General features: G+C 35.6%; 1 protein-coding gene and 1 pseudogene across 7 annotated transcripts in view; one reads left to right on the top strand and one right to left on the bottom strand.

Annotated features, from left to right (window-relative positions):
• The window catches only part of STXBP5L (syntaxin binding protein 5 like), a 553,599-nt gene that overhangs the window by 348,025 nt on the left and 179,753 nt on the right, over positions 1-25,821 (bottom strand). The gene's annotated exons all lie outside the window — the stretch shown is intronic.
• Positions 727-2,709, top strand: LOC119534276 (annotated as a pseudogene).

The following is a 25,821-nucleotide window of genomic DNA, read 5'->3' as shown; positions in this document are numbered from 1 at the left end:
GTGGGGAAAATTCACCCCAAGACTAAAGGATTCTCTGGTCCTGCCTACCAAAACTTTCAAAAGCAGGCCTCAAAAAGATCAAACTATTTCCATTTAACTGCATCCCAGAACAGAGATCAAGGATAATTATAGAAATATAAATTATCTAGCACCCAAAAAGTTAAAATTTGAAAGGTGTAGCATTCAATCAGGCATGCAAAGAAGCAAAAATTACGACCCATAATGAGGAGAAAAATCAATTAATAGATACAGAACCAGAAATGACACTGATGACAGAAATAGTAGACAGGAATATGAAAACATGTTATACCTATATTATTTATGTTATTGAAGGAAGGTGGGGAAAAGATTGAACATGTTAAATAGAGACATGTGTATGCAATTGAAGTTAATCTGGTATAAAATCAAAGTGATTGTTACAGATTCAGGATGTTAAATTTAAGTCCTATGGTAAGCACAAAGAAAGTGTATGAAAAATAAATACAGAAGAAAATGAGAAGGGACTTAAAATGGTATAATGCAAACAATGAAATAAACATGAAATATGAAATGGAAGAATTGAGGGATGAAAACAATTTAAGACTTACAAAGACCAAGTAGCAAAATGGTAGAAGAAAGTCCTACAATATCAGTAATTCCTTTAAATGTAAATGGATTAAACTCTCCAGTCAAAAGACAGATATTCTCAGCCATGCAGCTGGGGCTGTCGAGAGGCACATGGCTATGATGTCCTCCCAGCCCAGGCATGATGACATGTGGGCTGTAGGAGTGCAGCAGCCCTGGGAGCCAGAAGCTGCAGCAGCATGATGAACAGCAGCTGCAGCAGCTCAAGTACCTGGAGTTGTTGAAGATGAGACTAAACTCATACCAGATTTACCAGGTAATGAACATGCCAGGGAATTTCTGGCTCATACACCAACTAAATAATAATAGTTACACTTTGGATACCATTGGTAAAACAAGTCAAAGTTATGCAGTGTTGGCATTGTAAACAATACGGTCAGTGAACAGGTGACAAAGAATGTTCTTTCTTTATTAAAAGCAACCAAAAGTTAGAGCACTTTGGAGTAGGCACATGAAGATCCCATGTATGACATCACACAAGAGAATAACAAACATGAAAAGGATGTACAGTGAGGTTTGTCCTGATGATGACAATCTCCTCTTAAAGTTATAAATTTTATGAAATTGAAAACAAACATTCCAATATTAGGGGAATGGTTTAGTAAATATGGTACTTTGATTCTGCATTATTTGGAGGGCAGGTGCAATCACTGAAAAGGCCAGCATGTGAGGACTGAGCATTCTGGTTGTCTTCTCCATGGTCAGCTTAAAGCAGTGGACTTGGCCCAGCCCACTCACATGAGAGCTGAGGATGGCAAACCACAGTGTGGCTAGTTATATGCTACATTTGAGTATTATTTAGTTTATCTTCTCCATTGTCTTTAGGGATCTGAAATTCTGTTAAACATTATTTCTGGACAGGTGTAAAAACAGAGTGAATAAACTGGAGTGTTTATTTTTTTTCCAAATTGGTTGCATTTACTTGTAATTATTATTAAGGAGGTAGATTATCTACTATGAAATTATCCATGGGGAAATGATTGAAGAAATTATGTATCTGTTAGAAGTTATAAAGATTCTAGGAACATGCAGAAATATTTAGGACAGTGAAAAGAATACAAACTAGCTTGAACACTGGTTACAATCACTTAAAATAAGCATGAGTATGGACAAGAATGGGGAAAATATGCAAAAATTAAAATAAGTACTGTGTTTAGTGAAGGGATTACATGTGACTTTTTTTCTATAAAATATTGCTCTTTAATCATATTTTTACCTAAAAAATTTTTTAAAAAGTTGAAGTTAAAAATTCTGGTTTGAAGCCAGAAACAAAATACTAATAGTAAATTAGAAAATACTTAAAAGAAAATTAGGGCCTAGCTTGTAAGCTCTTACAGCAGTCACATTTATTCCTGAATTTCAAGTGTTATTTCTAAATTCTGTGCTCTATGTGTATAACCTGGTATTTCCCTGGAACTTTGGGTACCTGTGTGATACTTGAGACTTAGAGTAAAAAGTTCTTCAGTTCTGTGAGTCAGCATTACTCCATACAGCAGCTGTTAAAGAAGCCAAGAGGCAGATCAGATTTCAATTAGAAATATGAATGTAGCTAAGCAGGTTAGGACTAAGGTAAATCAGAATACAGAGTAAAAGATTATAATGTCTTTATTTTGAAACTTCACCTTTTGTGTGAGATCAAAGGAAGAGATGTTTACTTTGTACAACATTTAAATTTTCTGTAGCACACCATCTAACTTAGTCTGTCTGACCAGTTCAATAAACAACCTGAACACATGAAGACTAGAATAGGGAATGAGACTTTGCAATTCTATATAGCTTAATGTAATACCATGATACATTCAAGAGCATGTTGAGTAGATAATAAAAAAGTATTTGCAAAGACCCTTGAGAGACTGGAGAAAAAAAATCCTAGTTCTTCGATCATCTTACATGTTTAGATTATAGCAGTCAAAACAGCTGCTGGAGGTTTCCAGCTCAGATGAAGATGGGAGCAGCTCTAGTTCCTCAGATTATAAAGACTAACATAAGGAGAATAAAGCAAAGCATAAGAAAAGGAATAAAAAGAAAAAAAACACATGAAAATATAAGGCTTCTAAGTCAAATGAGCATTCAGATTCAGACTAACAAGGACTTGACTTGTTCTTTTCTCAAAAATCAAACACTATGGCCAAAGAACAGAGGAAAATGCAGTCAGAGAGAGAATGTATTTGACTTCACAGCTGTGAATTCTCACCTACACTCCAGTAAGGATGCGACCCACAGGAGAGTGAGTTTTCTCTTCCAGGTGCTGGACAGTGGCTGATTCACCCAGGAAAACTTCTGATTCACACCAGGATACTATTCAGTATCCTCTTCCAGGCTGGTCACTGCACTTTGTGATTCATTTGAAATATCCTCTCTAGGGTGGCAGGACTCAGGGACTTTCTGAGGAAGGTCTTCTGTGGATTCCCCCCTCCATGATGGGTCTACTTAATTTCAATGATTTTAGGCTCATGTTTTCTCTGTTGTTGAGGATAATAAAAGCTGATTCTTTTATTTATTAAAAAAAGACAGATATTGACAGAATGTGTAAAAAGCATGATCCAACTACATGCTGTTTAACTAAAAGAGATTCACCTTACATTCAAAGACATTAGTAGGTTGAAAGTTAAAAAATACACCATCCAAATAGTAACCAAAAGAAAGTTGGGGTAGCTAAAGCAATATCAGTAAAATTTACATTATGTCAACTGTTAAAAGGGAAATAAGGTCACTATATACTAATAAACGGTTCAATTCAATAAGACATAACAATCATCAATATATATGCACTTAATGTCAAAGCCCCAAGTTCCATGAAGCAAATATTGACATATTTGAAAGAAGAAATAGACATTTCTTCATTAATTGTAAGACATTCAATATACCACTTCAATAATGGGTAGAACACCTAGAGAGAAAATCAATAAGGAAATAGAAGAATGAATGATACTATGAACCAACTAGACCTAACAGACATATATAGAGCACTTTCCCCACACCAGCAGAATACACATTCCCATCTAGGGCACATGAGTCATTCTCCAGGAGAGACCATATGTTAGAGCACACACACACACAAAATCTCCGTAAATTAAAAAAAAAAAACATTGAAATCATACAATATATCTTCTCAAACCACAATGAAATGAAGATAGAAATCAATAACAAAATTTGAAAATTTACTAAGAAGTGGAAAATAAACAACACACAACCAACCACTGGGTCAAAGAAGAAATCACATGATAAATTAAGAAATATCTTGCGGCAAAAGAATATGTAAACACAGCAAATCAAAACTCATGGAATAGAGCAAAGGCAGTGCTGAAAGGGAAATTTATAGCTTTAAATGCTTAACATTAAAAAAGAAAGCTCTCAAATCAGAGATCAGACCTCACATCTGGAGGAACTGGAAACTAAGGAAACTAAGCAAAAGTGAACAGATAACAAGTAATAAAAAAAGATCACAGTAAACATAAATAGAGAATTAAAATAGAATCAACAAAATCAAAATTGTTTCTTTGAAAGGATCAATAAAATTGACACATCTTTAGCTAAACTAACAAAGAAAAAAGAGGACAAAAATAACTAAAATCAGAAATGAAAGGGATATATTACTACAGACCCCAAAGAAATAAAAAGGACTATAGGAGGTATGCCAGTTTGGATGTATTATGGCCCCCAAAATGCCACTATCTTTGATAAAATCTTGTGGAGGCAGACATATTAGTATTGACTGGGTTGGAACCTTTTGATTGGATGTTTCCATGGAGATATGACACACCCAACTGTGGTTGATGACTTTGGATAATTTCCATGGAGATGTTACCCCACCCATTCAGGGTGGGTCTGAATTAAATCACTGGAGCCATATAAATGAGCTGACAAACAGAAGGAACAGAGGGCAACTGAGAGTGACATTTTGAAGAGGAGCAGCAGCTAAAAGAGGAAAAAATGCCCCAAGAGCAACATTTTGGAGAGCACCATTTTGAAATGCAACCTGGGAGCAAGTGGATGCCAGCCATGTGCCCTCCTAGCTAACAGAGGTTTTTGGATGCCATCGGACATCCACAGCTAAAATCATACTTCATGGTGAAAGACTGAAATCTTTCCTTCTAAGATCTGGAACAAAACAAGGATGCTCAGTGTCACCATTGTTATTCAACATTTTACTGGAAGTTACAGCCAGAGAAATTAGACAAAGAAAAGAAATAAAAGGCATCCAAACTGGAAAAGAAGAAGTGAAATTTTCCCTATTTACAGATGACATTATCCTATATATAGGAAATCCTGAAAAAAAAAAAAAAAAAACACAACAAAGCTACTAGAGCTAATAAATGAAAAATTGGCAAAGTGGCAGGGTACAAGATCAACACCCCAAAACAGTAGTGTTTATATACACTAGTAATGAACAATTGGAAAAAGAAATACAATTAAAAATTCCATTTACAACAGCACTAAAAGAATCAAATATCTAAGAATAAAATTAACAAAAGATGTAAAGGACCTATACATGGAAAAAAAACATAGCTACAAGAAATGAAAGAACCACTAAATAAATGGAAAGACATTCTTTGTTCAGGGATTAGAAGACTAAATATTGTTAAGATGTCAATAAACCCAAATCAAATTACAGATTCAATGAAATTCCAATCAATATTCTAGCAATTTCCTATGCAGAAGTGGAAAAGTCAGTCATCAAATTTATATGGAACAGTAAGGGGCTCAAATAAGCAAAGCCTACTTGAATAAGAAGAACAAAGTTGGAGGAATCATACTTCCTAATTTTGAAACTTATTACAAAGCTACAGAAGTCAAAACAGCATGGTGCTGGCACAAGAACAGATATTTGGAACAATGGAATAAAACTCAGAATTCAGAAATAAACCTTCACACCTATGGTCAATTGAATTTTGACCAGGGTGCCAAGTCCTTTCAATGGTGGAAAAATAGTCTGTTCAGCAAATGTTATTAAGAAAACTATCTTAATATGCAAAACAATGATGGTAAATTCCTACATCAACTCAAAATGGGTCACAGTCCTAAATATAAGTATCAGAACTACAAAACTACCAGAAGAAAACATACAGAAGCATCTTCAGGACCTTGTGTTAGATAACGGTTTCCTAAACTTTAAAGCCAGAGCACAACCAACAAAGGAAAATACAGATTAACAGGACCTCATCAAAATTAAAAACTTTTGTTCAAAGTACTTTAGTATGAAATTAAAAACAACCCAATGGGAGAAAATAGTTGGAAACCACATATCTGATAAGGGTTTAATATCCAGAATATAAATCCTTCATCTTAACAAAAAGACAAACAACCCAATTAAAAAGGGGCAAATAGTTGAATAGACACTTCTCCAAAGAAGATTACAAATGGCCAATGAGCACAAGAAAAGATGCTCAACATCATTAGCCAGTAGGGAAATGCAAATTAAAACCACAATGAGACACCATTTCACACCAATTAGAATGGATACTAAAAAAAAAAACAGAAAATTACAAGTGGTTGAGAGGATGTGGAAAAAAATAGGAACACTCATTCATTGTTGGTAGGAATGTAAAATGATGTAGCTGCTGTGGAAGACAGTCTGGAGGTTCCTCAGAAAGTTGAGGCTAGAATTACCATATGACCTGGCAATCTCACTTCTATATATATACCTACAAGAATCAAAAGCAGGGACTTGAACAGATATTTGCATGCCAATGTTCATAGTAGTGTTATTTACAATTGCCAAAAGATGGAAAAAGACCAGTGTCCATAACCAATGAATGGATAAACAAAATGTGATATATAATGGACTATTATTTAGCCATAAAAAGAATAAAGTTATGATACCTGCAGCAACATGGATGAACCATAAAGATATCAAGTTGAGTGAAATAAGCCAGACCAAAAAGGACAAATATTGTATGATCTCACTGATATGAAATAATTAGAATAAGCAAATTCATAGAGTCAGAAATTAGAATACAGGTTTCCAGCAGCTGGGTTAGGGGTTGGGAATTGGGAGTTAATTCTTAGTTGTTTCACAGTTTCTTTTTGGTTTGATGACAGAGTTTTGGTAATGAGCAGTGGTGATAGTACCACAACACTATGAACGTATTTAACAAAGACATGCTAAGAGTAAATGAATTCATTGGTGAATTCTACCAAACATTCACAGGAGAATTGACATCAACCATTCTCAAACTCTTCTAAAAAACTGAAGAGTAGGGAACCTTTCTACTCATTCTATAAGGTCAGCATTAACAAGATGCCAAAACAAGACAAAGATATCATAACAAAATAAAACCTCAACACAAAAACAAAAACAGAGAGGTGCCTCAGGGGAGCATTGCACTCTGAGGAAGTGCCACTTCAGGGAGTTAGATCTCTTATTAAAGTGAGCAGACGTCCCACAATGGTGCCCCTTGGAAGGAAAGACTGCAGTAACTGATAGGCATGGTTAAAAAAAAAAAAAAAAAAAAAAGACATCTGCAGGAACAATTGAGGTAGAAGTGGGGGGTGAAGTATAGAATATGTTGGGAAAAAATTGGGAGATGACATTACAAAAGTCTCTTTTTGCAAAGAGAAAAGATTGAAATGGATACCAATGCTTCACTGAATACCAGTAACCAGAAAATTGAGGGTGTGTTTGGAAAGCACACATGAAACAAAGGAAGAATCTTAATTATGAGACTAGTCTCAGCATTTTCAACTTTGTTTCAGCAGTGGATAAGGATTTGCAGAAAGCTGGGGGAACAGAAGAAAAAACTCTGTGATAATGTTTCAACAGCAACAGAAGGTTTTTCAACAATATAGAACTCGTCAGAGCAATTAGAAAGTTGTATGGGGCAGTTCTTAAAGGGGTTTGAGGACTTGGAGAAGGATCATGAAAATCATCTTACTGAGGCACAAGGGAAACTTAAAGAAGAAACGGTTTTGGTACAGAAAAAAATGTTGCTGGGAAAACTCAACAGCAAGAAGTGACAATTGTTCAACATCCTCTTCAAATCCCTTGTTACTCTAGAGTGGCAGCTGTTTGAAAGGATCTCTGGATCCTTTTCATTCTGAACTCAACTGAAGAAAGCAGTTGAACCTAAGTAGACATGTAAAACTATATAACATTAGGCTAAGTTAAATGACATTAGAGTGGTTTCAAAAATTCTTTTTTAAATTTTGCATCTGTTACAGTTTCCTTGTTTGTTAACTTCAAGATACTCCCTTTCTGTTATACCCAAATAATACCTAAACAGTTATGTAAGTAGCATCAACTCCAAAGTTTACATGGGGCAAGGGCAAGCTTCAGCCCTTTGGTAGTAATGGTGAAATTTTTCTCCCTAACACTGTCAAGTGACTTTTAGCAATAAAAATTATTTAATTAAAAAAAAAAGAGGCTTCTGGAGTTAGAAGGTTCCAGATTACTGGAAAATGTCTGGTTCCCAAGAAAAGGGTCATATAGCACTGGGTACCAACTCCAGCTCTTGATTGGTGAACCAAGGGGCTGGGGTCCAGCTCTGAAAAGTTTTATTTTTTATTTTTTTATTTCTCTCTTTTTTTTAATTTTCTTTACATTTATATATATAATATATAAATACATTAGATATATATATATACATACACATACACACACATACATATATATTATTTTTTAAAAGCCAATTAGAGTTGTAGTCATTCTCAGGTTTCAGCATTGCCCCAGGCAGGGGCAGAATTAGGGTATGTCTAAGAGTAACTAGTCAGGTGACAGAGATAATTCCCAAAGGGCTTATCTTTAAGTATCTCTACTGGGAGCAAGGGAAAGTAGCTCAGTCAAGTTCCAAGTGTGTCCTAGCAGAGAGGAGGGCAGAGCTAAGAAAAAAAAACAGAGACTTTGGAGTTGAATGAGCTCAAAAACTGAAAAAGGGTTGTGACCAAGAAAAGGGCCACAGAGAACTGGGGCATTATCTTCAGCTCTTGACAGGCAAAACCTTGGGGATGGGACTGGGGACTGGCTCTGAAAAGGGGTTTTCCTTTCTCTCTCTCTCTTCTGTTTTTCTTTCTTTAAGCTATTCTAATTAGCTCATTAGAGGAAGCCTCAGACATTTTTAGTTGTCAGCACTGACCCAGGTAAAGGAAGGAAGGGTTACGATAGATCTGAGAGGTAAAGTGAGGCGCCAAATGGAGATAATTCCCTAAAGTGCATAACTTCCCAAGAAAAGGGAATGAGCCCAGCTTAAGTGGCAGCCTTCCTTCAGAGAATTCAGACTCCAAGGGCTAGGAAAAAAAAAAAAACAAAACAGAAACAGATTAAGCTTTCCTTAACCATTCCCCTGGACAGGGGCAGGATCTGCTGATAATTAAAGGCACCACACCTCTTTAAGCCTGTGGGGAGCTGCAGGCTGACAAGTGCCAGCTGCTGGGCAGGATAGGAAAGCATAAAGTCTAAAAGCCTCACGGAATAGTCTGACAACCTTCTTGGTCTCATTCAGGGAAACTTAATGCTGATTACACCCTCCTTCTGAGGCCTGGGCCTGTCTAGTCTGGAAAAATCTTACTGCAGTGGATCATATCTGGGTAGACTGTCCCTCAAAAATAAATACATAATAAATAAGAGCTGAAAAATTCTGATTAACAGAAGCTATGCTAGAGGTCTAGAATAAGTTCAACTCACCAAAAAACAGATAGAAAACAAAGCCAACCAACAAGAAAAACCCTAAGTAAAAAGAGTGAAAAATGACTTACAGAATAAACTAATCAAGGAATTCAGAATGCCTATAACAACCAGAAAATTAGAGTTCAACACTAGGGAAAAATGAAGATATTGCCCCAGTCAAAATAACAAACCAACATTTCAAATGAGATACAGAAGTTAAAACAACTAATTAAAGATGTATCAAACAACTGCAAAATCACATAAAAAATGAAAAAAAAGTTGAGGGACAATATAGCAAGGAGAGACAAAGGATACAAAGAAGACATTGGGCAAACATAAAGAAGACTCAAAAGTCGAAAAAAACCAAATGCACAATATATGGGAATGAAAGGTACAACAGAAGAGATGAAAAACACAATGGAAACCTACAACAGCAGATTTGAAAAGGCAGAAATTAGTGAACTAGAGGACAGCATATCTGAAATCCTACAAAAAAAAAAAAAAAAACAGATAGGGAAAAGAATGGGAAAATCTGAGAAGGGTCTCAGAGATCTGAATAACATGAACAGCATGAATATACAAGTCACATGTGTCCCAGAAGGAGAAGAGAAGGGAAAAGGGGCAGAAACAATAACAGAAGAAATAATCACTGAACATTTCCCATCTCTTATGAAACACATAAAATTACAGATCCAAGAAGCACAGCATACCCAAACAGAATAGATCCAAATAGACCCACTCCAAGATACTAATCAGACTGTCAAATGTCAAAGACAAAGAGAGAATTCTGAAAACAGTAAGAGAAAAGCAACTCATCACAAACAAGAGAATCTCAAAAAGAATATGTACAGATTCCTCAGCAGAAACCATGGAATCAAGAAAGTAGTGGTATGATACATTTAAGATACTGAAAGAGAAAAACTGCCAACCAAGAATTCTATACCTGGCAAAACTGTCCTTCAAAAATGAGGGTGAGTTTACTGGGGGATGAACCTGGACCCGGCATCATGGGATTAAGAACATCTTCTTGACTAAAAGGGGGATTCAAAATGAAATGAAATAAAGCTTCAGTGGCTGAGAGATTTCAAATGGAGTTGAGAGGTCACAAAGAGAGAGATGGAGGAGGGAGGGATGAAGGTAGGGAAGGATGGAGGAAGACAGAAGGAGGGAGGGGGGGAGAGAGAGACAGAGAGAGAGAGAGAGAGAATTCAAACAGATAAAATAAAAAATGAGAAAGGGGATGTGCCGGTTTGAATGTATTATGTCCCCCAAACGCCATTATCTTTGATGCAATCTTGTGGGGCAGAGATTTTAGTGCTGATTAGATTGGAATTCTTTGAGTGTTTCCATGGAATGTGCCCCACCCCAACTGTAGGTGATAACTCTTATTAGATATTTCCATGGAGGTGTTGCTCCACCCATTCGAGGTGGGTCTGAGTTGATCAGTGGAGCCATATAAATGAGCTGACATAACAGAAGGAACTCAGTGCAGCTGTGAGTGACATTTTGAAGAGGAGCTACAGCCCAGAGGGACACTTTGAAGAATGCACAGAAGCTGAGAGAGTAGCTGCAGGTAAGAGACAGTTTGAAGACAGCTGTTGAAAGCAGACTCTTGCTCTGGAGAAGCTAAAAGAGGACAAATACCCCAAGAGCAACTAAGAGTGACCTTTTTGAGAAACTGCAGCCTAGAGAGGAATGTCCTGGGAGAAAGCCATTTTGAAACCAGAATTTTGGAGCAGACACCAGCCACATGCCTTCCCAGCTAACAGAGATTTTCCGGACACCATTGGCCATCCTCCAGTGAAGGTACCCTTTGTTGATGGACACTTTATGGCCTTAAGACTGTAACTGTGTAACCAAATAACCCCCCTTTTATAAAAGCCAATCCATTTCTGGTGTTTTGCATTCTCGCAGCATTAACAAACTAGAACAGGGGACATAATCACTGACACCACAGAAATAAAGGAGATAATGAGAGAATACTATGACCAAACATAAGCTAATAAACTAGGCAATTTAGATGAAATGGACAACTTCCTAGAAAAGCATATACAACCAAAATTGACTAAAGAAGAAATAGATGATCTCAGCAAATGAAAGTATCTCTTTACTCAGCAAGTAAAGAGAGAGAATCAGTCATCAAGAAGCTCCCAAAAAAGGAAAGCCAAGGACATGTGAATTCTACCAAGTATTCAAGAAAGAATTAGTATCAATATTTCTCAAACTCTTCAAAAAATTAAAGAGGAGGGAAAGCTACCTAACTCATTCTATGAAGCCAGCATCACCCTAATACCAAAGCCAGAAAAGATGCTACAAGAAAAGAAAATTGTAGACAAAGCTCTTTAATGAATACAGATGCAAAAATCCTGAACAAAATACTCACAAATAGAATCCAGCCACACATTAAAAGAATTATACACCATGACAAAGAGGAATTTACTCCAGGGGTGCAAGACTGGAAAATCAGTTAATGTAATACACCACATCAATAAAAGCAGAAAACACACATGATCATCTAAATTGATGTAGACAATGCATTTGACAAAATTCAACATCCTTTCTTGATGCAAACACTCAAAAGGATAATAAAAGAAGGAACCTTCCTCAATATGATACAGGCAATATATGAAAAACCCACAGCTAATCATACTTAATGGGGAAAGATTAAAGCTTTCTGTCTAAGATCAGGAACAAGACAAGGATGTCCACTGTCACCATTGCTATTCAACAATGTGCTGGAAGTTATAGCTAGAGCAATTAGGCAAGAAAAAGAAATAAAGGCATCCAAATTGGAGAGGAAGTAAAACTTTCACTGTTAGCAGGTGACATGATATTATTTGTAGAAAATCTTGAAAAATATACAGCAAAGCTACCAGAGCTAATAAATGACTACAGCAGACTGGCAGAGTACAAGATCAACATGCAAAAATCAGTAGTGTTTCTATACATTAGTAATGAGCAATATGAGGATGAAATCAAGAAAAAAATTCCATCTACAATAGCAACCAAAACAATCAAATATTTAGGAATAATTTTAATTAAGGCCAAAAAAAAGACCTACAAAGAGAAAACTACAACACATTGCCAAAAGAAATCAAACAGGAGCCAAATAGATAGAATGATACACTGTGTTCATGGTGGAAGGCTAAATATAGTTAAGGTATCGGTTCTACCTAAACTGATTTATAGATTCAATGCAATAACAATCAAAGCCCAAAAACTTGCTTTGCAGAAATAGAACCAATAACCAAATTTATTTGGAAGGGCACAGTGCCCTGAATAGCCAAAAATACCTTGAGAAAGAGGAATGAAATGGGTGGTCTCACACTACCTGACTTTAAAGAATACTGCAAAGCTACAATGGTCAAAACAGCATAGTACTGGCATAAAGACAGCTATACTGACCAAAGGAGTTGAATTGAGGGCTCAGAAATAGACCCTCTCATCTACAGACTATTGATTTTTGATAAGGCATTCAAGAATGCCAATGCAACTGAGACAGAATATCATCTTAAATAATGATGTTTGGAGAACTGGATATCCATATCAAAAAGAATGAAAGAGGACTCCTATCTCCTACCTTATATAAAAATTAACTCAAAATGTATCAAAACCGAAACATTAGAGCTAAAAACATAAAACTTTTAGAAGAAGATAAAGGGAAATATCTTAAAGATCTTGTAATAGAAGTTGGTTTCCTAGACCTTATACCCAAAGAGTGAGCAATCAAAGAAGAAATAGATAAATGGGATCTCCTCAAAATTGAATACTTTTGTGTATCAAATGACTTTGTCAGAAAAGTAAAATGACAGCCTATGCAATAAGAGACAATATTTGGAAACCGTATATCAGATAAGGGTTTAATTACCATTATACATAAAGAGATCCTACAACTCAACAACAAAAAGACATGAGCAGACACTTTTCTGAAGAGGAAATACATATGGCTAAAAATCATGAAAACATGCTCAACTTCACTGACTATTAGGGAAATACAAATCAAAACCACGAGATATCACCTCACACCTACTAGGTAATGGTCATTATCAAAAAAAAAACAAAAAAAACAAAAAAAACAAAAAAAGGAAACTACAAGTGCTGGAGATGATGTGGAGAAAGAGGAACACATTCACTGTTGGTAGGAATGTAGAATGGTGCAACTTCTCTGGAAGGCAGTGTGGTGGATCCCCAGGAAGCTATGTATAGACTTGCCATATGATCCATCAATCCCATTACTAGGTACACATTCGGAGGAACCGAAGGCAGGGACACAAAAGGACATTTGCACACCCATGTTTATAGCGGCATTATTCACGATTGCCAAAAGGTGGAAACAGCCCAAACGTCCACCAATGGATGAGCAGATAAACAATCTGTGGTATATATATATGAAGGAATATTACACAGTGGTAAGACAGAATAATGTCATGAAGCATGCAACAATGTGGATCAACCTTGAGGACATTATGCTGAGTGAAATTAACCGGAAAAAAAAGAACAAACACTGTATGGTCTCACTAATATGAACTAGCATTAATGAGCAGACTTTGAAAATTAAAGTTGAGAACACAGGTTATCAGGAGATAGAAAGAGTGTAGAGATACACCATTTGATGCTGAAGGAGTACAGAATGTACAATAGGATTGACTGCAAAGATCCAGAAATGGGAAGCACAATATGGTGTGATGGTAGCAAAATATTGTAAGTACACCGAACAAAGTTGAGTGTGAGTACAGTTGATAGAGGAAGGCTAGGGGCATGTATGACACCAGAAGGAAGGATAGAATATAAAGACTGGGATTGTACAACTTAGCAAAACCTAGAGTGGTGAATAATGGTGATTAAATGTACAAATATAAGAATGTTTTTACATAAGGGAGAACAAATGAATGTCCACAGTGTAAGGTGTTGAAAATGGGATGGTATAGTGGAAAAATTACAATCAATGCAAACTAGAGTCTATAGTTAACAGTAACATCATAATATGCTTCCATTAATTGTAACACAGGTAATATTCCAAAGCTAAATGTCAATAAGAGGGAGATATAAGGGAGGGGTATGGGACCCTTGGTGCTGTTGTTGTTGTCTGACCTTTTTTATTATATTTTATTTTAGTTTAGTTTTTTTTTTCTTTTCTTATTCTTCATTTATTTTTTCTCCTCTTCCTCTTTCTTTGCAGAAGAAATGGACATGTCCTCATATAGATTTTGCTGGTGAATGCAAAATTACACCAAGAAAAATTGATTGTTTAATTAGGATAGATTGTAAGGTATTCAAATTAAACTGTGGAAAAAATCAACAGAGGAACACAAGTGCTGAAGAAAATGTGGAGAGAGGGATGTACCTATTCATTGTTGGTGGGGAAGTAGAAAGGTGCAGCCCATCTGGAGGGCACTCTCGTTGTTCCACAGGAAACTAAGTAAGGGATTGCCATATGGTTCTGCAACCCCATTACTGGGTACCTACAAGGAAGAACTGAAAGCAGGGGCAAAATGGACATTTGCACACTGGTGTTTATGACAGTTTATGGCAGCACTATCCATGATCTACAATGGATGGAGGTGGCCTAAGGGTACACTGACTGATAAACAGAATGGCTTACTATGGTGTATGCATACAATGGAATACTGAGCAGCTGCAAGAAGGAATGAATTTGTGAAGCATGCAACTAGGCGAATGGACCTTGAGGACAGAATTTGAGTGAAACAGGCCAGAAATGAAGACAAACATTATAACACCTCACTAATATGGACTAACTACAACGTGCAAATTCTGAGAGTGAATCTGAGAGCACAGATTATCAGGGGAAGGCTTATTGTAAAGATTCCTAGATTGTAACTCTACAGAAGTCACTCTTATTCCTAAATTTTCAATTGTTGTTTCTAAGTTCTGAGATGCTGAGCTTCTTTGTGTATACATGCTCAGTTCCCTGGAACTTCGGTTGTCTGTGTGACACCTAAGAGCTCAGAGCCAGAGTTAGGCAAGCATGAATGTCAGCATTACCCACACAGCAAACTGTCAAAGAAACTTAAAAAGAATCAGACTTGTAGTAGAGAGATGAATGAAATGGAATTGGGTAGGTCTAAGGTAAATCAGACTAAAGGTAAAGGAATGATATAGACTGTGTTTAAAACTTCAACTTCTATGAGACCAAAGGAAAGATGTTTATTTGGTGCAAAATCTGTATTTTCTATAGCGTGTTATACAATTTAACTTGCATGGTCAGTTCATTCAAACAGCATAATTACATGGAACCTTGAATAGGGGGTGATATCTGGTTGGTTTCGTACAGGTTAGTTTGAAGCCCTGATACATCCCAGAGTAATTTGGGCAGAGAAAAAAACGTATTTGCAAAGCCCCCTTGAGGAACTGGAGGAAAATGTGGAAATATTCAACTTCCTGATATTCTTGCAAGCATTGGGGACTACCAATTTAGAAAGCCGACCCTCGATCTTGGGGCTTGACCTTATGAAGCTTGTTACTGCGAAGGAGAAGCTAAGTCTACTTATAATTGTGCCTAATAGTTACTTCACAAGAACCTCTTGCTCAGATGTGGTCTCTCTCTCTCTAAGCCAACTTGGCAGGTGGACGTGCTGCCCTCCCTCCTACATGGGGCATGACTCCCAGGGGTATAAATCTCCCTGGCAATGTGGGATGAGCCTGGACCTGGCATTGTGGGATTGAGAAAACCAAAAGGGGGAAGAGAAATGAAACAAAATAAAGTTTCAGTGACAGAGATTTCAAATGGAGTCGAGAGGTCATTCTGGAGATTATTCTTCTGCATTACGTAGATATCCATTTTTAGTTTTTAGTGTATCAGAATAGCTAGAAGGAAATACCTGAAACTGTTGAACTCCCATCAGTATCCTTGATTCTTGAAGATGAATGTATAATTAAATAGCTTAAACAGTGTGAACATGTGATTGCAAAAACCTTGCGGCTCACACTCCCTTTATCCAGTGTATAGACAGATGAGCAGAAAAATCAGGACAAAAAGTAAATGAATAATAGGTGGGGATATGGGATAGGGGATGTTTTGTGTGATCTTTTTTACTTTTACTTTTACTTTTATTTTTATTCTTATTTCCATTTTTTTTTGGAGTAATGAAAATGTTGAAAAATTGATTGTGGTGATGAATGCACAACTAATTGATGATACTGTGAACAACTGATTATATACTTTGGATGATTGTAGGTTATGTGAATATATCTCAATAAAATTGCATTTTTTTAAAAAATCAGTCAATTTAATTCATCACATTAATAGGCTAAACAAATTTTAAAAAGCCATATGATCATCTCAATAAATGCAGAAAATCATTTGACAAGATTTTTTAATTCTTTCATAATAAAATCTCCCAGCAAACTAGGAATTGAAGTGAACTTCCTCAACCTGATTAAGTGCATCTAAGAAAAACCTATAGCTAACATCATTCTCAACAGTAAAAGGCACAATACCTTCAACCTATAATGAACAATAGAGGAATCCACTCTCACCTCATTTAGTTAATAACGTACTTCATGTACCAGCAAGTGCAAAGATGTAAGAGGAAGAAATCAAAAGTATTCAGGTTGGAAATGAAGACTTAAAACTGCCTCTATTTGCAGAGAACAAATCATTTATGCAGAAAACCCTAAGAAAACCACAAAAAAGCTACTGAAACCAATAAGTGAATTTAATGAGGGTGCAGAATTTAACAAAATTGTTTAAGACCTGTTCGCTAATAGCTAAAAAACATTGTAAAGAGAAATTAAAGAAGACTGAAATAAGTGAAAATATATACTATATTCATGAACTGGAAAACTCAAGATTTTTAAGATCACAATCCTCCATAAATTGATCTAGATTTATCGCTTCTCGGCCTTTTGGCTAAGATCAAGTGTAAACTGATCTAGATTTAATGAAATCAAAATCCTAACAGCCTTGTTTTTATGACATTCACAACTGAAAATACATTTCTTTATATCATAACATGGAGATAGTTAATCCTTCCCCAAAGAATGAATTTATACTTTGAATAACTGCCATCAGAGCTACAGATTATTGCCTGTGTTTAGGTACAGATAAAAAACAATCTAGTGTAACAAGGAGTCTGATCCTAATTTTTGATATTTAACTGCTGAAAGTTTATAATCTTCATCCTTCCCCCTTTCCCTTGTGCTCCACCACCAGGACAAGATTATAAGAAAGCCTTAGCGCTCTCTCCTTTGCCTTTGGAGGGAAATTCAAACCACTTAAACCTCTGCTTATGTGGGAGAACTCTCACCCTAGTCCCACCCCCTCACCACAATAAAAACCCAGGCCCATCTCCTTTCCTTGCTCTCTCAAGTAATTTTGGATCTGCTTGAGAGGCTGCTCATGCTCTCCCCAGAGACCTAAATCACTGAAGTAATAAAACTTTTCATACTATCTTGATGTATATGAGTTGTCGTCATCTTCACATCAGAACCAAGATTTGGGTAGGGGGTCCATTTGCCTCTGCAGGTGAACAGAACAACTATACCTTACCTCTATACAATTAAATAAAATTCACTCTGCAGAGTCTCCCTATCTGTTGATAAAAGGAGGTATTGTCTATAAACAGTAGGGGATCAATATCATCAGCACCAGACCCACCAATTGGTTTTTTGGAGGTTTGTTAACTTAGTCTCACAACTTGGTAAATGTTCAGCTTAAAATAAGCACACAACTATTCAAGCATCATAGCAAAAAAAAATGTAGGCCTTATTTTTTGAGAAGTGAATCAGTAGGGAGATAAATGTGGTATGTATGTTTTATGGCAAGTATTTTTTATGCTCGTAGTATCAATTTAGGAGCAAAACATGAATGTTTGGTTTTTTTCCCTGCCTTTGTCCCTAAGAGTTCCCAAAGAAAACTTTCCACTAACATCCATTTCCTGCCTAGATAGAAGGTGGTATTTTATAGATGTACATTCTAAAATATCCAAATCTTAGTTTCTTAGTATAACACTGTCCAAAAGACTTGCATAGACTCAATTAACATAGAGAAATGTCGTGAGAACATACTATTTTTAATAAGACTTAAAATATTATTTCAAGATTTAAGTATTTCTTAAAGAAATAATTTATGAAACAGTTTAATTTATGCTTTCAAAATCTATTTTATATACTTCAGTGGTGACATTTAGTTTATATAATTATAAGAAATGTTCTTGGTATTTAAAGTACAAAATTTTACTTAAAAGACTATAATTTATCTTTCAATTATTAAAATCAGTTCTAATTACATGAAAATATAACAGATAACACTAAAGGTAGACAGATAATTATAGAGTACTTGATAATATATTGGCTTAACACCACGTGGGTTAATATTCTATAAAAATCACAAATTCATTATCTAATGGATAATAAAGCCACCAATAATTTTTTAGCAACTAAATTCAATGATCACTTTCAGCCTTTTTTTTTTTTCACTTAACCATTTAAGTAAAAATGCAGTAAGTGACTTTATGATCAATCCTTTTTTCTTGATTTACTCTTCTTCCCTTGGCTTTTATAATAACCACACTGTTCAATTTCATTTTGGCCATTACTTCTCAGGTTTCTTTGGCAATTATTTTCCTCTGTTCTTTAAATGTAGTCCTATTTTCCTCTCTTTACTCACTTCTGTTGGGCTGCTTCAGGCTTCAACTACTATTATATATTGATGATTCCCAAATCTGTATCTACAGCTCAGATTTCTCTCCCAAGTTTCAGAAAATATATTTAATTGCATAGTAGACTGCTCCATTTAAATGGGCCACAGAAATCTCTCACTTAGCATGTAACAAACTTTCTTCCCTAATACATTCTGCTATGCCCCCCTCAGCATCCTATATTGGTGAGGGTCAACACCATCTAATAAGAAGTTCAGTAGAGATCTGACAGCTACACTTGATTCTACTCCAAATCCAATATATAACGTTAGTTCTACTTTTAAACATCTCTTGAACACATCTGTTCTTCCCATTCTTAATTCTACTATCATCCCTTTTCACACTGTAATGTTTTAACTGGTATTCTCGTTTCTAATCTATCTTCCATAATGCATCTGGAGTCATCTTTCTATAATGAAAATATTACGATGCCACTCTTGTTTAAAATTCCACTGCCATGAAAATAATATCCAAATTCCCTATGGGGTCTTAATCCTATGGCTTATGGAGTCTCTCATGAACTGACTGCTGCTTATCTCTTGATCTTTTCCCTCTCTAAATTCTTCTTACATGCTATAAGGGTATAGTGGGGGAGACATCTCAGTGTGTTTTAAGAGCATCAATACAATTCTCAGGCTGGTTCTGTAGCATGATTTGAGGTGTTGGTCTTGGAAGCTTCCATTCAACGTATTTTCCAGCTCATCCGGTGAGTTACTTGGTATACTTCTAATAAACTCCTTTTCTACTTAATGCCAGTTAGATTCTGTTGTTTAAAAGTAAGAACCATAACTTATACAGAAATTATTATCAGGAGTACAAATGTGTAAGGAAGGGAACCCAAATGTGGAATTAGTTAAGTGAAGGAGGGAAAGTGACAGAAGTGAGGACTCCAACTATTACAAGCTGGAAAGTTAGTGACTCTTATTATGTGATGGCAAAACATGGTCAAAATGTTGTTTGCTGTACTTTGGGGCATAAGCCATATCCACAGCAAGATTTAAGTATTATGTGAAACAATAGGTAAAAGTTGGCATGTGCTGATTATTTTTGTAGTATTTAAAAAATTCTAAAGAAAGAGAGAAAACACAGAGCTTCCCAGTAATATAAGCAAAGATGGCAGAGAATGTTGCTTTTCCAAAAAGCATTCTCTGCCTAATGCATGTAATTAAGTCAATTTAAATCTTATTTGACTGAAAGTCCCATAATTTTAGTGTCAGCAAAGATAATTTCTGTACCTGTGCTGGTTATGCTCCATTTGCCCTGTCAGATCCACTGTCTATCCTTTTGTGCCCTGCTGTGACCCCCAGGAAGCTAACCCAAAGCAGATTCCTTTGCCCTTTGGTTTTCAGTGGGTTAGACCAATGGAAGTCACCAGGTGAAAGACGGAAGGTAAGAAGAACACATTATAGTTTGACAGTGACCACCATTCTCTACCCATGGCCATGGCTCATTTCTGAAAGCCCCAATTCCATGGTTAAAGCTTTTGCTGGATTCCAGTAATAGACTAGGACTTCAGGTCCAGGCTTGAAGGAGCTATGACTAACCCAATAGTTGGATTTATGAGTAGCTCCATGAACCAGATTTTTTAAAGCAGTTTTATTGAGATATATTCACATATCATACAATCCTTCCAAAGTGTACAATGACATTTAGTGTAATCATAAAGTTGTGCATTCATCACAAGTTTAGAAAATTTTCATTACTCCAAAAAGAAAAACCCCATAAACCTTAAGCAGCCACCTCTCAATTCCTCTATCTTTCCCCAGCCCTACATAACCATTAACCTATTCTGTCTCCATAAATTTATTTATATTAGATTTTATATAAATGGAATCATATAATATGTAGTATTTGTGTCTGGTTTCTTTCACTTAGCATAATGTTTTTTTAAATTATTGTTATATATTTTAATGCAATTTTCTTGAGATATTCACACACCAAATAATCCATCCAAAGTATACAATCAGTGGCTCACAGGACCATCATATAGTTGTGCATTCATCGCCACAATCTTTCATTACTCCAAAAGAATAATCAAAATTTAAAAATAAAATAATAAAAATAAAAAAGAACACTCATATGCTTTATAGCTCTTCTATTATTTATTTATTTATTGTCTTTGTTTCATTACTCATTTGCTCATACACTGGGTCCAGGGAGTGTGAGTCACAAGATTTTCACAATCACAAAGTCACACAATAAAAGCTATATAGTTATGCAATCATCATCAAGAATCAAGGCTACTGCTTTACATTTCAACAGTTTCAGGTATTACCTTCTAGTATTCTAATATACTGGAAACTTAAAGGAATATCTATATAATGAATTAGAATAACCTCCAGAATGACCTCTCAACTCTATTTGAAATCTCTTAGCCACTAAAACCTTGTTTCATTTCTTTTCCCATTTCTGGTCAAGAAGGCATTCTCAAACCCATGATGCCAGGGCCAGGCTCATCCCTGGGAGTCATGTCCCACACTGTCAGGGAGACTTACACCCCTGGGAGTCTTGTCCCATGAGGGCAGTGAATTAATTTGCAGGGTTGGCTTACAGATACAGGCCACATCTGAGCAACAAAAGAGGTTCTCTGGGGGTGACTCTTAGGCATAGTTATAAGTAAGCTTTGCTTCACCAATGGAGAGCTAAGTTTCATAAGGGCAAGGCTCTAGATCAAGGGTGTGGCTTATTAAATTAGGAGTCCCTATTGCTTAAGAGAATAGCAGGAATTCCTCAGGTGGAGAAGTTTAATAGTTCTACATTTTTCCCCAGTCCACTTTGCAAATACTTTTTTATTTTCTGCTCAAAATATTCTGGGATATATTGGGGTATTACATTAGCCTGTATGGAATAACAAGATCTCATTCCCTATTCTAGTGAACCAGATTCTTAAAATGGAATTCTGGGATTAAATTGTTTACAGGTATAATAACATACAGATAAGCTTGCTGGGAGGAAATATGGTAAGCCATGGCCTTCAGTGGCATCATAATTCCTCAAGTTATTACAGGTTGTAGCAATGGAATGGTGTACATGTGAAAAGCAAAACACTGGCTATGGCACTTAGTGACTATGTCAGCAATAGTGATAAAAAAAAAAATATTTGGGGGTAGGTTGGCTATTTTTACTTCCCTAGAGAGTGTACACACAAAAAAAGACAAACTTGAAAGTCTTCACTCACCAAATAATTAATTTAAGAGAATCTTTTATTGCCTGAAGTTTCAGGTCAGGCATGGTTAAGGATCAACTCAACCAGTCCAGGGCCTGACTGAAAGGCAGGTGAGGTTGCAGTGAAAATTATATGCTCAATCCCATCAGGTTTATTATGCTAAAGCAAGGCTACTATTTGGGAAGGAGTGAGACCCCGAGATGTAGGATGGGAATATTCAGGTGACACAAAATGAACTGAGAATTTTTAACCTGTAGGAAAATCCCCAGACTCCTAAAAACTGGGATAGTCATGTCAAAAATGAATGTCAATTTTTTTTAGTACTATCTTTCATTGCTTCTAGTCCCATAAAGAGAGTTATATTCCAAATAATCTCTACAGAGAAATTTAAGAAGATATGTAGGGAAAGTATATGAATGGACACTTTCAGACAGATGTAAAAATATTTGTGTAGCACATAAGTGCCTACCAGAGGTAATCCCCTGTTGAGGAAGCTCTCAAAAATGTTGTGTCAGCTTCTTTACTCCAGCATCTCAAAATCTGCTCAATGAGCACATATACAAAGTGGCCATGGCAGCAGAGATGCAGCTATAAATATGTTCAACAATATGGACTTCTCTTCAAAAATGTTCTAGCTACTATGTCTGCTGAGTGCCTAAACATCCAACAAAAATGCCAGTGTTGAGGCACACATATAGCAACATGCCATGAGAATATCAACAAGCAGTTTAATTACACAGGATCCCTTCCCTCATGGAGGAAGTACTAATTTCTCTTCATAGGAATAAATCCATATTCTGGCTATCATTTTGCCTTCTGCACCTACAACACTTCTTCCAGCACTATCATTCATGGACCTATGGAATGCTTTCACCATCACCATGGTAACCCACAAGTATCATCCTTGCCCAAAGAACTCTAAAAGCAAAGGAAATGTGACAATACGCTCACACCATGTAATTTATGGTCTTACCATGTGCCCCATTACTCCAAATCAGGTGGCATGATAGAATGGTGGAATGGTTTGCTTAAAGTTCAAGTATGGTACTTGTTGGAGTATAATACTCTTTGAGATTGAATACTATCCTGTATGACGCAGCATAGACTGTAGACCAGTTTCCATTTTTGGTACCATTTCCCCATGGCCAGAATGTATGGTAGAAGCAGGAGTGATCTCTTTCACTATTATACTTATAACCCACTACAGAGTTATTATTTCTCATCTCCATAACTTTGGACTTGGTAGTTTGGGGGCTTCTTTACTTAACGACTTCTTTGAGGACAAGGCACTTTTCTTACTAATTTCTATATCCATAGAACCTGGCATATAGTAGTCCTTTAAAAATATTTCTTGAATCACTGGATTTTTAAAAAGTACTCTGTTAACTGTAAGCACTATAACAACATACTGATTTATACTTTAAATTAGTGATACGGTTTAACTTTGTTTGCTACCACTGAAAAATGATGATTCCAATAGCTTTTACAAGATCTCCAAAGAAAAGCACTTTTTTACTTGGAGAAAAAGACTGTACATTTATAGGAAGTGATATTTCAATAGGACCTCCTCAAAATATTTTTGATGTTTCTATTGTAGAAAATGCAAGAGATATCCTAGGAACAAGGGGAAAAGGTAAATGGCTTCACTGTAGAATATTTGTATAATCATTACAAGACTCTGATAATGATGTTTGAGGGGAGAGAGCCTACATGAAAATTTCTAAATCTTTGAGGATACTCTAATACTTTATATCCATTACTCAAACAAGATATATAATACCAAATTATAACCAATAATATCAATCAAGGAAAAGGAAAATAGATGCAAAAATTTCTCCTACAGCCTTCTCAAAGTTATTATTTCCATTTTAGCAATTAATAACATGTATTACACAGAAAACAATCCATTTAATATTCCTGAACTTACATGAAAATTTAGTCAATGATTTTGATATCATTCTGCTTTGGAATTGAAAGTAATTCTAATGCTTCATGTTTACATCAGTTCTTCTTGTCTCCTAAGTTCCATGAGGGCAATGAAGAGGGATCCAAGGGGTGCTGCACACACAGGGAGTTTGCATCACAGCTGAGAACCCCCATGCTTAGGAAACCACAATACTTTATAGGGGGCTGTAGAAAATCTGCCCAACCTTTTCCCTAGAGGAAGATACCATCTTCATTATCCTAGGCAGAAATCAAATCTGCCCTCTGTTCCAGAAGGAGACTCTACGTTTATCTATCTTCAAAGGCTATTTATTATTCAAACATCCCTGAAAAGTTATCCAGAAAAATGTAGTCCATATCTTCTCTTGGAAGATGTCAGAAACATGAAAGACCAATGGAGAATAGTCTCCCAACATTTACATATATTGACTCATTTCACCAAAAAAAAAAAAAATCTATGAAATATGCAAGGTAGGTATCATTATCCTCAATCTCCAAACAAGCAAAATTGAGTGGCTGTAAGTTAGCCAATGTTACATGTTTAATAACTGGAAGACTTAGGACTAGTACTCAGATTTTCCAATTCTTTTTCAAGTATTCTTACTTTTCACCTTCCCCTGTATAAGAGAAAACTGTGATACTTTAAAAAAAAATTCAAAATAATGCCCCTCCAAACTGAAATATCTCATAGGTACTCTAAAGTGTTTTTCATTCCTTTGGTTAAGCTGATTTTTTTAAATCATGCTCACCTAAATGAAAAATTTGAGTACTGTCTTTCAGAATGTACTAACATGTTAGATTTAAATGCCACTCAAAAGTTCACTAATATGGAAGAAGCCGTATTTTGATCACTTGATCATGGGTGGCCACCAAATATACATACTTATAAACCCATAAATACAAAACTTAGGCTACACATTAAGAGCTACATGGCCAAAAATATAAACCCAGGTATACACATTTAAGTAGATACAAAGATAAAAAGAATCATAAACATGATTAGATAATAAAGACAACAAATAGTCGTAGATGAAGTTCAAGCAATTCATACTGAAAGTCCTGGGTTGGACAGCTAACGCAACTGGCACATAATTAGTAGTCATAGACTATTTAAAATATCAGTTTTATTGTACAATATTCTGTTATTAGTACATAAAATTATGAACTATAATGCATTAAATGGTTATACTTCATTTTAGGACATATAAACAAAACCAGAAACTACAAACTAGAGTAAATCTGGCTAATAACATGTTTGATTTAATCCACACAATGTTTCTTTAAAGTGAAATCAGTTGCTAAAGCCTTAAAATTGGGAGTTCTCATGTAAAAATTCATAGAGGTGTATGAATTCATATACATACATGTACATTCACACATACAGATGAAAGTAAACATACATAAAGGTAACAGAATGTTCTTATAATAATACTTCTTTTACTGAAGTCTCCAAAAATAACTAAGAACTAATTTAGTGACCCTTAGCTGACGAACTACCTCAATCAAAAAGTGAAGAGAATAATAAAATCATGGTTGAAAATTTCTGAATTTGTTAAGAATTATAACAAATCCAAGATGGTCAAAGAAACCAAAGCAGGAAAAAGACAAGGTAAACTATATCAAAGTTTATCATAATAAAATTATAATGATAAAAATTTTTAAAGTATTCAGAGAAAAAGACTCAATTACATACATAGGTACTAGATAAGTGAAGTCATAAACTTATACTAAATTATTCAAACAAAAAGAACATTGATTTAAAAAAATCAGCCCTGAAACAATATTTTTCAAAAATAAAAGTGACAACTTTTCCAGGAAAGCCAAAA

The sequence above is a fragment of the Choloepus didactylus genome, chromosome 1, assembly GCF_015220235.1.
Source record: "Choloepus didactylus isolate mChoDid1 chromosome 1, mChoDid1.pri, whole genome shotgun sequence".
NCBI lineage: Eukaryota > Metazoa > Chordata > Mammalia > Pilosa > Megalonychidae > Choloepus > Choloepus didactylus.
Note: the sequence above shows the minus strand (reverse complement) of the source record. Positions and strands in the feature narration are given on the sequence as shown.